Source organism: Helianthus annuus, chromosome 9 (genome assembly GCF_002127325.2).
Source record: "Helianthus annuus cultivar XRQ/B chromosome 9, HanXRQr2.0-SUNRISE, whole genome shotgun sequence".
In the NCBI taxonomy this organism is placed as follows: domain Eukaryota; kingdom Viridiplantae; phylum Streptophyta; class Magnoliopsida; order Asterales; family Asteraceae; genus Helianthus; species Helianthus annuus.
The window spans coordinates 169,929,688-169,946,348 of record NC_035441.2 but is presented as its reverse complement, the minus strand read 5'-3'; positions in this window follow the sequence as shown (position 1 = coordinate 169,946,348).

Sequence of the window (16,661 nt, the reverse complement as noted above, 5' to 3'; positions counted from 1 at the left end):
GATTCTTGGTTTGTTTTAAGACTTTGTTTATCTTTCGAATTTAACTTTTCTTCGTTAAATGGATTGTGTTTGGTTTTTGATATCTATGATAGTGACACGTCAGCCCTATCCGGGTTGGGGTGTTACAGTTATGGTATCAGAGCCCAGGCTCCTTCCTGTAGAAAACTTTAACATTAATAAACATGTGAGTTAATGGGTAGACGTCGGGTTAGGATCTCTCTCTTCCATCTTCCCCGTCACTTTGAAATTTTCTTGTCTCTCACATCTTCTTTTTCAGATGCCTCCTAGAAGAAGTGTGAACAACCGTCGTAACGAGAATAACGACATCCCTATTGAGACCCTCATTGCTAATGCTGTCAATACGGCTATCGCGGGTTTGGTTCCTAACTTGTTGCAACAGCTTCAGCAAAATAACAAGAATGGGCCACCAGGAGGTAATAACAACAACGGACCACAAGGGGGTAATAACAACAACGGCCCTCAAGGCGGAAATGTTAACCCTCCTGTTGCCATTCATGATTGGCTTGATCGCTTCCAAAAGTTAAAGCCAAAATCGTTTAGTACCGCTGCTACTCCCGTCGAGGCCCTCATTTCAATTTCTTGAACACTGCCTTTGTAATACATTTTGACATCTTGTTGACCACTTGGATTATTCATCCTCGCAATCTTTTGTTGTTCAAGATCTTGACCTTCAATCTTTTCAATGAACTGCGAAATAGTCAAATTGTCATATTCCCAGTATTTTTCAAGATCATCAGATAAGTACCCCACTCTTTCTGAGGCAAAGCATCAGCTAACTTATCAACCCATTCATCTTGACTTTTCTCAATTCCCAACAAAGATATAGATCGTACTACGTGACAATATCTTTCGATCAACTTCTTTGACGATTCACCCGAAACTTGAAAAGAAATCGAATTCTTTCTTCAATAACGCTTTCTTACTTCTAATCATCTTCTCACTACCCTCAAACTTAGTTTTAAGAGCATCCCAAATCGATCGTGAAGTACCATCATGTTGAAGTAAAATAAAAATATCTTCTTTTATAGCCTGCTGAAGTAGAGTAATCATCATTTTTTCTGCTTTGTACATGTCTCTCTCTTTGTCATTCAGTTCAGAAATAGTTTTGATAACTTGTAAAACCGTACGCGGCTTAACATACTTTTTCTCAATGCATTCCCAAGATCTCAAATTGTTAGCTTGAAACCAGTTTTCAAATCGATCTTTCCACCCATAATACTCCTCAATGCCCATTAGCTTCGGGGGTTTTTGCAATGTTCCGGTCTCATTTTCCATGTTCATACTTTGAGCAATGGCAGCCGGAGTAGTCGGAATCTTTCATGATTCGGTTAACAAGTTTTAAAATCAGAATCTTTCAAACGAAATCTCCCAAGCGAAATTAATCCTTAAGCGAAATAACCTGTCCAAGCGAAATTACTTTGAATACAACTTCAAACGAAATTACAACTCAGGCGAAATTAGACTTTTCAAACGAAATTAGAAATTTCGTTTGAACTGGCCAAATGAAATCTAATTTCGTATGGAATTACACTCAGTTCCAAGCGAAATCACAACTTTGGAACGAAATTTGAAATATTTCAAGCGAAATACTAATTCCGTGTGGAATTAACTACAATTTCAAACGAAATTAGTCTCAAACTGTAATTCCGTGCGAAATTAGAATGTAATTTCACGCGAAATTATGCTAATGTCATCATTCGGTCAAACTTTTGTCAAATTGATCTGGTTTTAGGTCGATTTTAGGTCCAATTCTTTCAAGGGTTTGATAAAACACAATTTTGCATATAATGTGAGAAATTCAGATCATTTTAACCGTTAAAACTTGTTCAATTTAGAAAAGAAGGTGTAGAAGTTAGAAAATAAGATGAAATCAGGCTGAATTTGCTAGAACTCCTCCTCTTGTGCTCTGATACCACATGTAGGATCGTTTTACCGACAAAAACGAGTCGTTCAGAGGCGTTCTACTCAATATGAAAGGCGGAAACAGACATATCGAGTTCGATTCAGCTAGATATTTACTTTAAATGTCTTTCTGATTGATTTGACAAAGTTTTACAGCGAAACGACACTTTGGCAGCACTTCGGCTCCGGAAACACACATTCACGAATGACTCAAACGAAAATACCTAGCACCTATTTATAGCTACACTAATTTCGCATGAAACAGGTTCAAACGAAATTACCTTTAAGCGAAATTAGGGTTTCAAGCGGAATTATAATTCCACACGAAATTACAAAGTAATTTCGTGCGAAATTACTAGAATACCACTTCATGCGAAATTACCTAATTTGACATATTTCTTGAACTTTGAGCCCTGAACTATCTATATACAAACAAGACTCGATACAAGTCGAAGTCGACAGACGTATGCACCAACAGTATGAGCGACCAAGGACCTTCAGACGCTTACCGTCAGTTGTCCAGCTCACACCTAGGGACGAAGACACCTCTTCACAACCTACCCTCTCGTGGTATTCGGCTGATAATGAAGATGGGATATTCGTGTTCAAAAGACAATCTGAAGAGCCATTCCCTCTCAAGAAGAGAGGATGGTTCAGTAGAGGAGCTCATGAACGTAGGAAGAGGATGAAAAAGTTATAGCAACAACGAGCTTTGGCAGCCGCTAAAAGAGAAACGAATGCTCACACTCAGGATATGCTCAATAGGAGTCTAGCAAATTTCCATATACTAGCAACCACAACTGCCGACCCGAATCTAGAACAACTCAAACCACCCTTGTTCTTACCATTGTTTCCCACACAACCAATGGAAATTGAAGCCAACCCAGAAAACCAAATCCCAATGCCTGCTTTTGACCCAGCTGAGATCCCTAGAATACCAACACCCCATCCCTCAGACCCAGACTATGACCCCTGGTTTGACGACCATAGGGATTACCAGCAACGCTACCCAATACCAGAGGAACCCATGCCAAACCTAGCAGCCTACCCAGATCTTGACCCTCTAGACCCCTATTATGATAATGACCAATACATCAGGGAAATCCTAGAGAACCCTTACCCATACGAGGAACCCATGCCCCAGTTCCCAGACCCAATACAAGCCCCTGTACCACCCATGAGCACTGAGAATGTGCAAGAACTCTGAACCTTTGGTGAGGAGATTTTAGAAGGAAGTGAGAGGCTGAGGCAGATAGGTGAAAAGCTCGTCTGGAAATATGACGAGCGTAATATGGAATTTTGGATGAACCCATACCATTAGTAATAATATATATATATATATATATATATATATATATATATATATATATATATATATATATATGTGTGTGTGTATGTTTGAAAAAAAATATCTAGACAACAGCTACGGATGCATAATAGTATTGTAATTTTAGATTTCAGTTTCAGTTTGTACTAGAAGTGTTGGGATTGAACCCTACCAGAGGAACAGATAATGAAAGCCAAAACCGGAGCACAACAATGGATTCACAATAAGCAGCTGTTTACTATAAGCTTTCCCCTTGACTGTGGCTTCAACATCTGATATACTCTAAAGTACTGCCTTTATCAACAACTGCTGGCACTGGAAACTGCTGATCAGATCAAAGACTGATGAAGACTAAAGCCCTGCTGCCCAATCTACTGCCTTGAGTCAAGCACTGTTGATCATGACAAGTACTGCTGGGTTCACAGCAGTGGAAGGATGCAGCAGCAATTTGATTCATCTTATGCAATATAATGTAATATCAGTAGTTAGCATAGCAGAGGTTGTATAGATCAGTAGATAGAGTTTGTTAGTTTGTTAGAAGTCACTTTCATGGTGACGTCAGCTGAGATGCCCAGTGGTTTGGACTGCCTATAAATGTAACAGTACTCTGTACTATTACATTTGATTGACTAAGCAAGTTCTTCTTCTCATGTCTAATCCTTTCATCTTGTGCAACCAACCTTGGAGCATCAGGCTGAGGGGGAGTTTAGTATTGTAAGCATGCTTGTAATCATTTGCTTTGTAATTCAATCATTCGACTTAATGTGAAGCATTTGTTTATCATACTATTCTCTTCTTTGATTGTGTTTACAAAGTTTGTATTCATTTCCGCTGCACTTTACATTATTTCATATTCTCTTAATGTACAAATTATACAAACAAACACAATCATGAGAGCTTCCGATCCTAACAATTGGTATCAGAGCTTGGACAGTCAAATTCGATCTAACAATCAATTTGACATAACAGTTCAGCTCACAATTCATTGATACTAAGGTTGGTCATATTTAGTTGAAAAACAAAGCAATGAGAAATCATGTTCAAAGTGACTATTCTAAAGCTTTGTAAAACCACCAAGATGTCATAAGATTCACAAATTTCAAACAACAAGTGATGTCATGCACAAATCACCCATAGTTTTCAGATCTGAAAACATGTCTGGTAACTATGGTATGACTATCTTCATTCAAAATTGATCTCAACTGTTGATATGAAATTTTGTGATGATTTCATCATATTTTATACTAAAGTATGAACCTCAGATTAACGAAACCTATGTTCATATAAACATTAGTGTTTTGCTAACATAGAAAGAGGAAAATAAAACTTTAGTCATGAAATCGTATGTGTTAAAAAGTAGGTTGAGAATCCTCAAAAGGACCAAATCAATCCTGTCAAAACACATTAAGAAAAACAGGGATCAAAACAGTCCAAATCATACGTAATGTGAGATTTGGTAATAAAACATGTACAAATGTGGCCAGATCTCAAAACATTACTGAAAAATGATTTTGGATTAAGTATATCCTCAATAAAATCTCCCAGTAAGTATTTTCTGTACTTATGAATGGGAAGGGTAAAAAGGGAAGAAGAAATTGAACAAAAACTCAAAAAGTGTGTTTATCTCAAAACTTTTGAAGTCAAAAGAAAAGAGTATAAACATAAAACACTTAAGAGTCCAAAATTGGGGAAAGGAATGGTCATAAAACAATTGTGTGCATTCATTGATTCAGGGAAGTTCAGGTAAAAATAGTATCCCAGTGATTGAACTTAGAAGAGAACTTTGCAATCATTTGATAAGAAAATCCAAACAGTGGTCTTAAAAGCTTGAGAATGATATGATTGTGAACTGATTCGAAGAGTTACCAGATCCTTTTGATGTTGTTTCAAAAACATCCTTTATTTTTTTAAGGTGTTTTTCTCTAATAAAGCCAGATATATTATTTTTTTAATAATATAATTTGTACTTTTATTTTTTATATATAGTAAAAGTTGCTTCTCTGGTCAGGAGGTAATTTCCTTATTTTTGTGTGAAATTACTATTCCTAAAACTGATCAAAAGGAAATGGTGCACATGTCAAGGTCATATTAAGCTCAAGACTGTTTACCACAGATCTAAAATTGATTGCAAATTAGTTTTAAACTACTGAGAAACTCATGTTCTAGTTCAAATAATTAGACACAAAATGAGTAGTCTCGGTAAAGAAGTTCTCATCATCTGGGATGCTAAACCACTGTCAGAAAATAGTGAACATGTGGAAAACCTAGAACAAAATTTCCTAGAAAAACTGCTGACAATTAAACTTGATAATCTACATCTAAAATGTAGTTAAGTATAGCATTCCTACAAAATAACAGATGTTGGACATGATATTGAGCTTACACAAGACAAAATCAATCCCCACATCTGAACAAGCAGATGCTAAAATTATTTGTCAAAAGTTAAAACACTGCTGCACTAACAGTTGTTATACTAATGGTCTTCATTTTGTTTTCTACCACTATTTTCCCTTAACTACTGTTGTGTCTCAAACATCTGCTTTCTAAAATCTCTCCACTGCTGAAAGTCAACCCCTGCTCCTTCAATTTCTTGATAAGCACTGTTGTATAACATCAGTGTCCTATCCACTGATGTGCTATCCATTGATAGTTAAAATCACCCACTGATCCATTTATTACCGTTGTAACTACTGATGGTTGATCCATCAGTGGCTCCCAAAACAACTGTCCTCCATTATTTACTCTTCCATCAGGGGTTGGCACGTGGTCAGTTTTTAGTCGTCAGATCATTATAACCGCTGCCACGTCAGTATTTACTTTTTCCCTAAATAAAACCCTGATCAAAATCCCAAACAGGGGTTCACTGTCAAATTGAATTCCAAACATTCTCTTCACAAAGTAGTTTCCCACTCATAACTCCAAAACATTCTTCGATCTTCTTCATCAAAATGACAAAACCAAAATCGAAATCAAAATCAAAATCATCTTCTTCCTCTGCTCCCACAGACGCCAATCAAATGGCCGCTGAAACCACAGAAATTCGCTACAAATCCCCTCACAACTATTTGGGTATACTCACAAAACCCACAACAACCAATACCTTCGACTCCATCATCGACACTTTATCTGCATCAAAGTACAAAACTTTGTTGACAGAAGACGCTCCCATTATCTACAAACCCAGAGAGAGTTCTGGAACAATGCTACCCTTGAAAAACAAGGAGACACTGTCACAGCCATCAACTCCTCAATATAGGGTAAAAAGATTCAAATTTCTCCACAATCCATTTCAGAAGTCTTTAAACTCGATGATCTGAAAGGTAAAACTTCATTCTCTAAAACCGAGTTGAAAAATGATTTCGTGAATAGGGGGTATGCAAACCAATCAAAAAAAGATACCTTACAAAAAGGTTATTTCCCCTCTGCACCCAGGTTTTTATTTCACACTCTTTTAATGTGTGTCTCTAATAAAACAACCGCTTTTAATGAAATACCATCAAAGATCCAGTGCCTGGGATATGCTATTTTAAATAAAGAAAATTTTAATTATTCTCAGGAGATCTTTGATGATTTGGTGAAAAATGTTGAGAGCAAAGCATTTCTACTCTTTCCAAGGTTTCTAAGCTACTATTTTGAACAAAATTTTGAAAAAGAAGATGCAGATTTGCCCAAACAAGGAGCTCATTTTAAAATAAATGGTTTAACGCCTGAAACATTCTCTAGAATGTTGGCACCCATAAAAACAAAAGCAGAGGTGCCTGAGCAGAATTTAGCAGATGAAACTGCTCCTCAGGTATCGGCTGCTGAGCCCACTGCTCCAGGTGATCAAAGCAGCACACCCACTGTTTTGAAACCCACACCTGCCACCACTAAAAAGACCAAAAAGAAAACATCCAGAAAGCCCCCCAAACCCAAAACAAAGGCACCTCTGGAAGATGAGATCCCAGAGCCACTGCCGGTGACAACACAAATGTCACCAATAACCACTGCTGCAACTTCCTCGCAGCAGTTGGAAGAAAGATCTCCACCCTTGCCTCAAACTCCTCCTGCATCCTCACAAAAGGATCAGGTTGTAAGCACAGGGACCCCACAATATGAAGCTCTGGACCCACTCAGATCCATCTTTCACAGTCCTGATCCCAAGGACATGTCTCTTTCAACTCCCTTACCTTCACCCCCTACATTACCACCATCCATAATGCCCTTGTTGCATGCAGTTGATATTACTCAGACACAAACCAGTTCCTCTCAATCACCTATCACTGAGAGTATACTCCCATAAGTGACTGGGTCTGATGCTGATATCTTTGCTATCCCAGCAACAACTGGGGAGGTTACACTGCAGGAGTTACAAGTAATTCCTGTCAGTAGTTCAAGTGGAGCAGCCACTACAAATGTTGAACCCATTGGTTTACATTTGGACAGTGGTTTCATTCATAAGACTCCCTTGAAGGCAATTTCTTCAATAGCACCTGTGAGAACCACCAGTGAGATTGTTCTGCCCACTGGTACCCTCAAAAGGCTATCAAGTGCTGAAGAAAGAAGTCCCTAGTACCAAGAACAAGGGGCATCAATGAATGACTTTTGGGACTCAGTTCCTAAGTCACACATTGGTACAACTACTGCTGGTGGGGATTCAAATGATCCCATTAACTTGGGTGATGATTCAAAATATCAGGAATTGACGGGCAGAGTTGAAAATCTAGAGACCTCAGTTGCTGAAATAAAGGATATGGTGCAACAGCTGTTAAAAGCTCAAAAAGCACAATCCACTGCTGCTCCAGCTCAAGCACCTGCACAACCTGCATATGCTGCAAATGAGTTATGGAATATGTTCCAACCACTGCTGGAAATACAAAAACAGATGGTTGATCAGCAGCATGCTATACATGTACAAAAGCTGACAAACATGGTGGAGTTAAGATTTAAAGATACTCAGGCAGACATTAAAGCTATCAAGGCTCATCTCCAAAGTACCTCTGGAAAAATTCCTCCCACTGTTCTTTTCATGAATGAACCTTTCCCAGATAATGCCAAAAAGGGGGAGAAGATCAACTGGAAGAAGAAGGGAATTGAAGATAGTATCTATATTGAGCCAGAAAATAGCCAAACCAAAGCTGCAGTATCAACACACACCACATCACCACACACCACCACAACCACTGCTCCACCATCATCATCATCTGTGATCACATCACCAAAACCAAATTCACCACTAAAAATAGCCACCCCATCTTCACCTCATGCCAAAAAGCAGAAGACAGCTGATGTTACAACATCTGCTGTAATGACAACAGTGGTTGAAACACCAGTTGTTTCAACAACTGTTAGTCAACCACAAACCACTACCACTACCACAGAAATCACTACCATTCCAACCCCTGCTCAAAAGCAGAAGACATCTACTGACACATCAGTAGTTGTAATGAGAACAGCGGTTGAAACATCAGTTGTTTCAACAGCTGTTAGTCAAACATTAACCACTGCTCTCACTATTCCTACATCACAACCAAAATCCATTTCATCCACAAAGCTTTACACCAGAAAGAGAAAAATTACTCAGGCAAATGAGGACAAATATGATCGAAATGCTGCAAAATATCCGATGGAACTGGAAGCTGTGAAAAATGAGATGAGACAATTTTACACTGAAGATGATCCTTCAAACAGAAGATTCCCTTCACTCATAGGCTTCATAGTCCCAGAAGATATAGATGAATATCTTGAGCTCAAAGCAAGGCAGGCTAAGATAAGAGCCAAGATTGAATGTGAAGGTCAAGGTGATGAAGCCATCTCTGAAAAATTGGAATTCTTGCTCACAAAAGTTAAGCAGATGGAAGATTTTGCACAAGAATTAAGCAAAGAAAAAGCTGATCAACAAAATAAATTAAGAAAAGAATATCTTGATTATATTATGAAAGAAAAATTCTATCCTGCTGAAGAAAAACAGTTTGAAGAATGGCCAATAGTTGCTTTAAAGCATAAGGCAGATAGGATTGATAGAATCAAAAACAATCCTAGAAAGAAGAAGACTGCTCCAAATTGGAGCAAATACAAAAAGCTCATAGCTGACCTAACATCTGAGTACAAGAGAAAGAAACAGGAGCTGGTGGATGCAAAGGTGGACACTGCCACTACCATAGCAAAATGGTCAAAGCAGCATACTGATGAAGCTTATGAAAGGCTTAAGAAAAGAAGGATAACTGTCTCAGACACTTCAAAGAAGCCTGACTACAAAAAGCTTGAACAACAGATTGAAAATCTCAAAACACTGCTCACATCAGCTGATAATCCTATTCTTGTGTCAAACCAAGAAGAAGGAAAACGGTTGTCTAGTGAAGAAGTAAAGGAAAAGGAAGCAGAGTACTTCACAGAAACCATCAAGAAAATGGGTCTAAAAGAAGAGAGCTCAGTAAGACTTCAAAACCTTTTCAAAAAGGTATTAACCAAGCCTGCATCACCAAGCACTTCAGAAATATCAGACATTGAGCCAGATCAACAAAAGAGACAAGAGCAAATTGAAAAGGAAACTGCAGAAGATGTAGCTGCAGCAAATGATGTCATTGAGAAGGCCCTCAAACAAATGTCTGATAGCTTACAACTTTTCACAAGTCCAACATCTCCAAACTCATCAAGAAATAAATCTCTCCCAAGAAACCCATTAGGATTAAAAGTACTAAAGTGGATGTCTGATCAAAAGACCCACGTATTGACCTTGGTCAGATCCAATGGCGAAGTGAAGTTCATATCAAGGAAAGAAGCACTAGGCCTTAGTGTTGAAGATTTGCAGGATCTCCTTGAACTTTCACTGTGCAGGGATGAGGATGGCTCAAGTTCCAAGGATTTTCAAGAAGAATTTAAAAGACAAGCTAGGGAACTTTTGATGAGAAATAAAAATCCAGAATAATGAAGGGTTTTGACATTATCTGTTCCAGGGGGAGATTGTTGGGATTGAACCCTACCAGAGGAACAGATAATGAAAGCCAAAACCGGATCACAACAATGGATTCACAATAAGCAGCTGTTTACTATAAGCTTTCCCCTTGACTGTGGCTTCAACGTCTGATATACTCCAAAGTACTGCCTTTATCAACAATTGCTGGCACTGGAAACTGCTGATTAGATCAAAGACTGATGAAGACTAAAGCCCTGCTGCCCAATCTACTGCCTTGAGTCAAGCACTGTTGATCATGACAAGTACTGCTGGGTTCACAGCAGTGGAAGGATGCAGCAGCAATTTGATTCATCTTATGCAATATAATGTAATATCAGCAGTTAGCATAGCAGAGGTTGTATAGATCAGTAGATAGAGTTTGTTAGTTTGTTAGATGTCACTTTCATGGTGACGTCAGCTGAGATGCCCAGTGGTTTGGACTGCCTATAAATGTAACAGTACTCTGTACTATTACATTTGATTGACTGAGCAAGTTCTTCTTCTCATGTCTAATCCTTTCATCTTGTGCAACCAACCTTGGAGCATCATGCTGAGGGGGAGTTTAGTATTGTAAGCATGCTTGTAATCATTTGCTTTGTAATTCAATCATTCGACTTAATGTGAAGCATTTGTTTATCATAGTATTCTCTTCTTTGATTGTGTTTACAAAGTTTGTATTCATTTCCGCTGCACTTTACATTATTTCATATTCTCTTAATGTACAAATTATACAAACAAACACAATCATGAGAGCTTCCGATCCTAACAAGAAGCATAATACATAAAATAGAGTAAAAAGTCGCAATGTTCGACGATTTTGATCAACATGCTTGTTGTGTGATTGCTTACATTAATTATTATCTTATGATATTAATACGTGGTAAATGTTCAAAATTCAGATGGACAACGAAGTGAACCAGGAAAACCAGAATAACAATAATAATGGAAACCAAGTGGATAACAGTGCCATCCAACACATAGTGGCAAAAGGAATTATAGACGCAATGCCATATATTATTAAAACGGTTAAGGAAGCGGATAATAAAAGTAAAAATGACAGTAAACGACCTACTGAACCGGAACACAGCGTAAACAATGGACTCATACTTCAATTGCCCATTCCAAAAAGAAGAAGAACCATGTCTTATGGTTGTTCTTACAAGGAATTCTGGTCTTGTAAACCAATAGAATTCTCGGGCAATGAAGGAGCCATTGCAGCTCTACGCTGGATAGAAAAGACTAAGGCAGTCTTAAAAATAAGCAAGTGCGCGGAAGAGGATAAGATAATGTTTGCCTCCAATCTGTTTAAGAATTCAGCTTTAGAATGGTGGAACACTATCCTCCAGTCTAGGGGAAGTGACCGAGTCTACAATATGGAATGGGAGGAATTTAAAAACATGGTGGAAAGGAAATTCTGCCCTCCCAATGAAAAGGAACATAGAGCAAATAAGTTCCTAAACCTTAGAATGACTGGAGTGGATAGTAAGGGTTACACTACTTTATTCTTCGAATATGCTAGAATAGTGCCGACCCTTGCATCACCAGAACCAGTATTAATCTCCCGTTACATCTGGGGATTAATCAGTGAGATTAGGCATGTAGTCAAGGCAGCTAGACCTCAAACCATAGAAGAAGCTGTAGAACTAGCAAACACCTTGACTGATGAATTAGTGCGTACACGAGAAGAGGATCAGAGGAGGAACCTAGCTCAGAAACTTACCCAAGAATTTCGTTATGGAAATTCCAATCATGGGAAAAATGTAGGTTCTACTTCTGCTCATTACTACAAATATTGCAAAAGAAAGCATTCTGGAAGATGCTCTATATATTGCAATTTTTGCAAAATATCTGGACACAAGGAAGAAGACTGCAGGAATAAACCTAACAACAGGATATGCTACAACTGTGGAGAACAAGGTCATATCAAGCCGAACTGCCCAAAGCTAGCTCCAGCCATGAACAACAAGAACACTAAAAATGCTAGAGCATTTGTTCTGACTACAGAAGAAGCAAAGAAGATCCCGGATGTGATAGCCGGTACGTTTTTAGTTAATGATGTTTTTTCTAAAGTATTATTTGACTCTGGTGCAAACCAAAGTTTTATTAATACTTCATTGAGAAAAGAAAAGCTTTATGCAAAGTTTTCGAAGTGCAAGTTTTGGTTAAAGGAAGTACAGTTTCTTGGACAACTAGTCAACCATGAAGGAATTCATATGGATCCCACAAAGATTGAGGCAATTACTAAATGGAAAACCCCTGAGTCACTAACCGAGGTTAGAAGTTTCCTAGGATTAGCCGGTTATTATAGAAGGTTTATTCGAGATTTTTCTAGAATAGCCATTCCTTTAACTAAGCTAACCTGTAAATCTGTTAAGTGAATGGGGACCAAAACAAGAAGAAGCCTTTAGAACTCTTAAGCAAAGATTAACCAACGCACCCATACTAGCATCACCAGAAGGAACAGAAGACTTTGTAGTTTATTGCGACGCTTCTAAGTTAGGTTATGGATGTGTGTTGATGCAACGTCAAAAGGTTATAGCCTATGCATCTAGACAACTTAAGAATCATGAAGAGAATTATTCAACCCATGATTTAGAATTAGGAGCCATAATTTTTGCCCTGAAAATTTGGAGACATTACCTTTACGGTAGTAAGTTTACCATTTTCACAGATCATAAGAGTCTAAGGTATGTTTTCGGGCAAAAGGAGTTGAATATGAGACAAAGACGCTGGATGGAAATACTTAGTGATTATGATTGTAATATCCAGTATCATGCGGGAAAGGCTAATGTAGTAGCCGATGCTTTAAGTCGAAAGTATCATGAAAAGCCAAAAAGAGTGCGTCCTCTTAAATTAAATCTACAAGTAGATTTAAATGAACAGATTAGTAAGGCACAAGAATCAGTAATCAAGGACGATACTAAGAAAATGAAAGGAATGATTAAGGAATTAGAACAAGGAACTGATGGAATTTGGAGATTTCATAAGAAAAGAATGGGGATACCTAAATTAGGAAACATACGCCACCGTATATTAGAAGAAGCCCATAAGTCTAAGTATACGATGCATCCTGGAAATGATAAGATGTATCAGGATTTAAGAAAGAACTTCTGGTGGATAGGAATGAAAAAGGATATAGCAGTTTATGTTGCCAAGTGTCTAACCTGTTTACATGTTAAAGCAGAACATCAGAAACCCTCAGGTTTGTTGCAGCAGTTAGAAATGCCGGTGTGGAAATGGGAATTAATAACAATGGATTTTGTTACCAAATTACCCAAAACAAGAAAAGGTAATGATACAATCTGGGTGATTGTAGACAGACTAACTAAGTCAGCTCATTTCCTACCAATGAAGGAAACTTTCAGCATGGAACAATTAGCTAAGTTGTATGTAAATGAAATAGTTTCATTACATGGAATTCCTTTATCAATTGTTTCTGATAGAGATAGCCGTTTTACCTCTCATTTTTTGACAAGTTTCCAAAAAGCAATAGGAACCAAGTTGAATCTAAGCACAACTTATCATCCTCAAACGGACGGACAAAGCGAAAGGACAATTCAGACAATGGAGGATATGCTTAGAGCTTGTGTAATTGATTTCGGAGGTAATTGGGACGATCATCTACCATTAATAGAATTTTCTTACAATAACAACTATCATACCAGTATCAATGCTGCACCATTCGAAGCACTTTATGGACGAAAGTGCCGAACTCCAGTCTGTTGGGCAGAGATTGGAGAAAAGCAATTATCTGGACCAGAAATAGTACAAGAAACAACGGACAAGATCATTCAAGTCAAGGAACGACTGAAAGCAGCACGCGATCGACAAAAGAGTTATGCTGATAACAGACGAAAGCCTTTGGAATTTCAAGTAGGAGACAAGGTGTTATTGAAAGTTTCTCCTTGGAAAGGAGTGGTAAGATTCATCAAAAGGGGAAAGCTAAGCCCCAGGTATGTTGGATCTTTTGAGATTATTAGAAGAACAGGACCTGTAGCTTATCAGCTACAACTGCCAGAGGAAATGGCAGGAATACATGATGTATTTCATGTATGCAATCTCAAAAAGTGCTTAGCCGATGAATCACTAGTAGTACCTCTTAAGGATATAGAGGTAAATAAGAAATTAAAGTTTGTAGAGAGGCCTCTACAGATTGAAGACAGGAAAGTTAAGAACCTCAAACAAAAGAGATTAGTTTTAGTCAAAGTAAAATGGGATTCCAAGAATGGACCAGAATATACTTGGGAGCTTGAATCAGAGATGCAAAGGAAATATCCACACTTATTCCAGTAGACCTCGAGGACGAGTTCTAAAATAAGGTGGGGAGGATATAACAACCCTCCAAAATTATTCTGACACCCCTAATATATTTAGAATGTCCCTATACGTCTTAAAATACACCCCGTATACGATATTTGGCCCTAAATACCTTTATACAATTAAAAATAAAATAAAAACAAATTCTGTGGAGCGCTCGCGGGCCGCGAAGGCTTTGCCTTCAGGCTACGCTGGGCGCGACAGCTTGAAGCTAGAGCGCCCCCGGTGCCGCCACGTGGCACGATACCCGGATAGGCTACACGTGTGACTAATCAAAGCTAGAGCCTAGACCCCCTATATCGCGGGCCGCGTAAGACCACCCCTGAGTTTGCGCGGGGCGCGAGAGACTGGCGGATCAAAACTATAAATAGGAGACATTAGCTTTCATTTTCGATCGCTCATTCCCGACTTTCTCTCTCAAATTTCTCTATAGTAGGCACTATACCCGGGCATAATACCCCCTAAATAACGAAGTTCTGCCTCGTTGTAAGTATCATAACCCCCGGTTACGTATGAGATATGCTGCCCGATTGATCTAGTGCTCCGTAAAGGCTGTCGAGGTTCTGCCCGACGTAGTCGTTGGAGTTCTGTCTCGGGGAGGGTATAGCTAATGTAAATATTTGGGTTATTATACTAACGCGTGTGCATTGTTTAATTAATATATTATAACCAGGAAAAATCGCAGGAAAAACCCTAAAGTTGCAATGTGAGTAATCTCCTTTTTGTAAACCTTTTACAAACTGTTTTTACAAAACCTTTATTTATTTTAAATTATAATTAGTAGTGATTGAGTCTTTGTAATTCTACAGTTACTGCCGGTATGTTGGGGTTTTGTATACAAAATGTGGAACACGTTACCATTGGACAAAGAGTTGGCCAATGTGTAATATGACCCACCAGTCAGGATTGACAGTACTGAATGAGTAATTGTGTAGATATAAACATTGTAATCGCTCTCAATACTGTAACTTGATAAAACTCTTCTTGTTTAAACCGGGATTCACTCACCAGTATTTCCCACTGACAAAATATTTTAAAACGCGTTTCAGGTAATAAAATGTGAAAGCCAAATAGAAGCCAGCTGGACAGCACTGAAGGCTTGGAAAAGTGGCTATAAAAGTTACCTAAATAAAGATGTTTTATTCCAATAAAATAGGGTTTATCCCTATAAATCATTTTGTAATGAAAACTTGGGTTTTATCCCAACATATTTATTAATATAAAATGTGGTGTTTTACTCTGATAAAATATTTCATAACTACGGTCCTGATGAAATTTCCGCTGCCAAAATTGATAAACACCGATACCACTAAATCTGGTCTCGCGACCGCCCGTTCCCGGGTGATCAGGGGACGAGGGTTGCGGCACCCTTTCTCTCCCACACCCACCCACCACCACCATCAACCACCCACCAAAATTCTCTCTACCCTTCTTTCTCTCACTTTGTTTTCCACCACTACCACCAACACTGCCACCCCAGCCACCATAAGCCTCCCTCGGAAAACATCAGCCACCACAAGCCCGCCCCCGCCGGCCTGCCACCACCAGCCTCCCCGACCACCTTCTGTCACCACAAACCTCCCCCGCCACCACAAGCCTCCCTGACCACCATTAGCGACCATAAGCCTCCTCCCCCCACCACCACTGCCTCCTCCAATCCCGATCACCCCAAAACCCAACCCTCAAATCAAAACCGTTCACCGCCTACTCCAAGCCCGATCACCCCCAAATTGAAACCTTCTGCCGCCTCCTCCACAGAAAAGGACATAAAAGTTGAGTTCCTAGCTAAACCTTTTTGTTGAATCTAAGTTGTTGCCTAAAGCTTATGTCAAGCTATTGGTGGGTTTTCAGATTTGAGAGGTTTCATGGTGGTTGCAATGGTGGATTTGAGGGGTTTCCATGGTGGTTGCATTGGTGGTGGTTGGAGGTTGAATGGTGATTGGGTCGTATAATACTGATGATATTGAAGTTAGAGAGAGAAAGAGAGTGAGTGAGAAAGAGTTGATAGAGAAAGGGTAAATTTTTTTATGTTTTAAAATTATTTTTATCTTATTTGATATATATTTTAAATAAATGAGTAAAATTACTAAAATAGCCTGATGTGAGTTCCACTTAGTCAGATTTAACCATGAAAACTGACTAAGTTAGAGCTAAAGGACA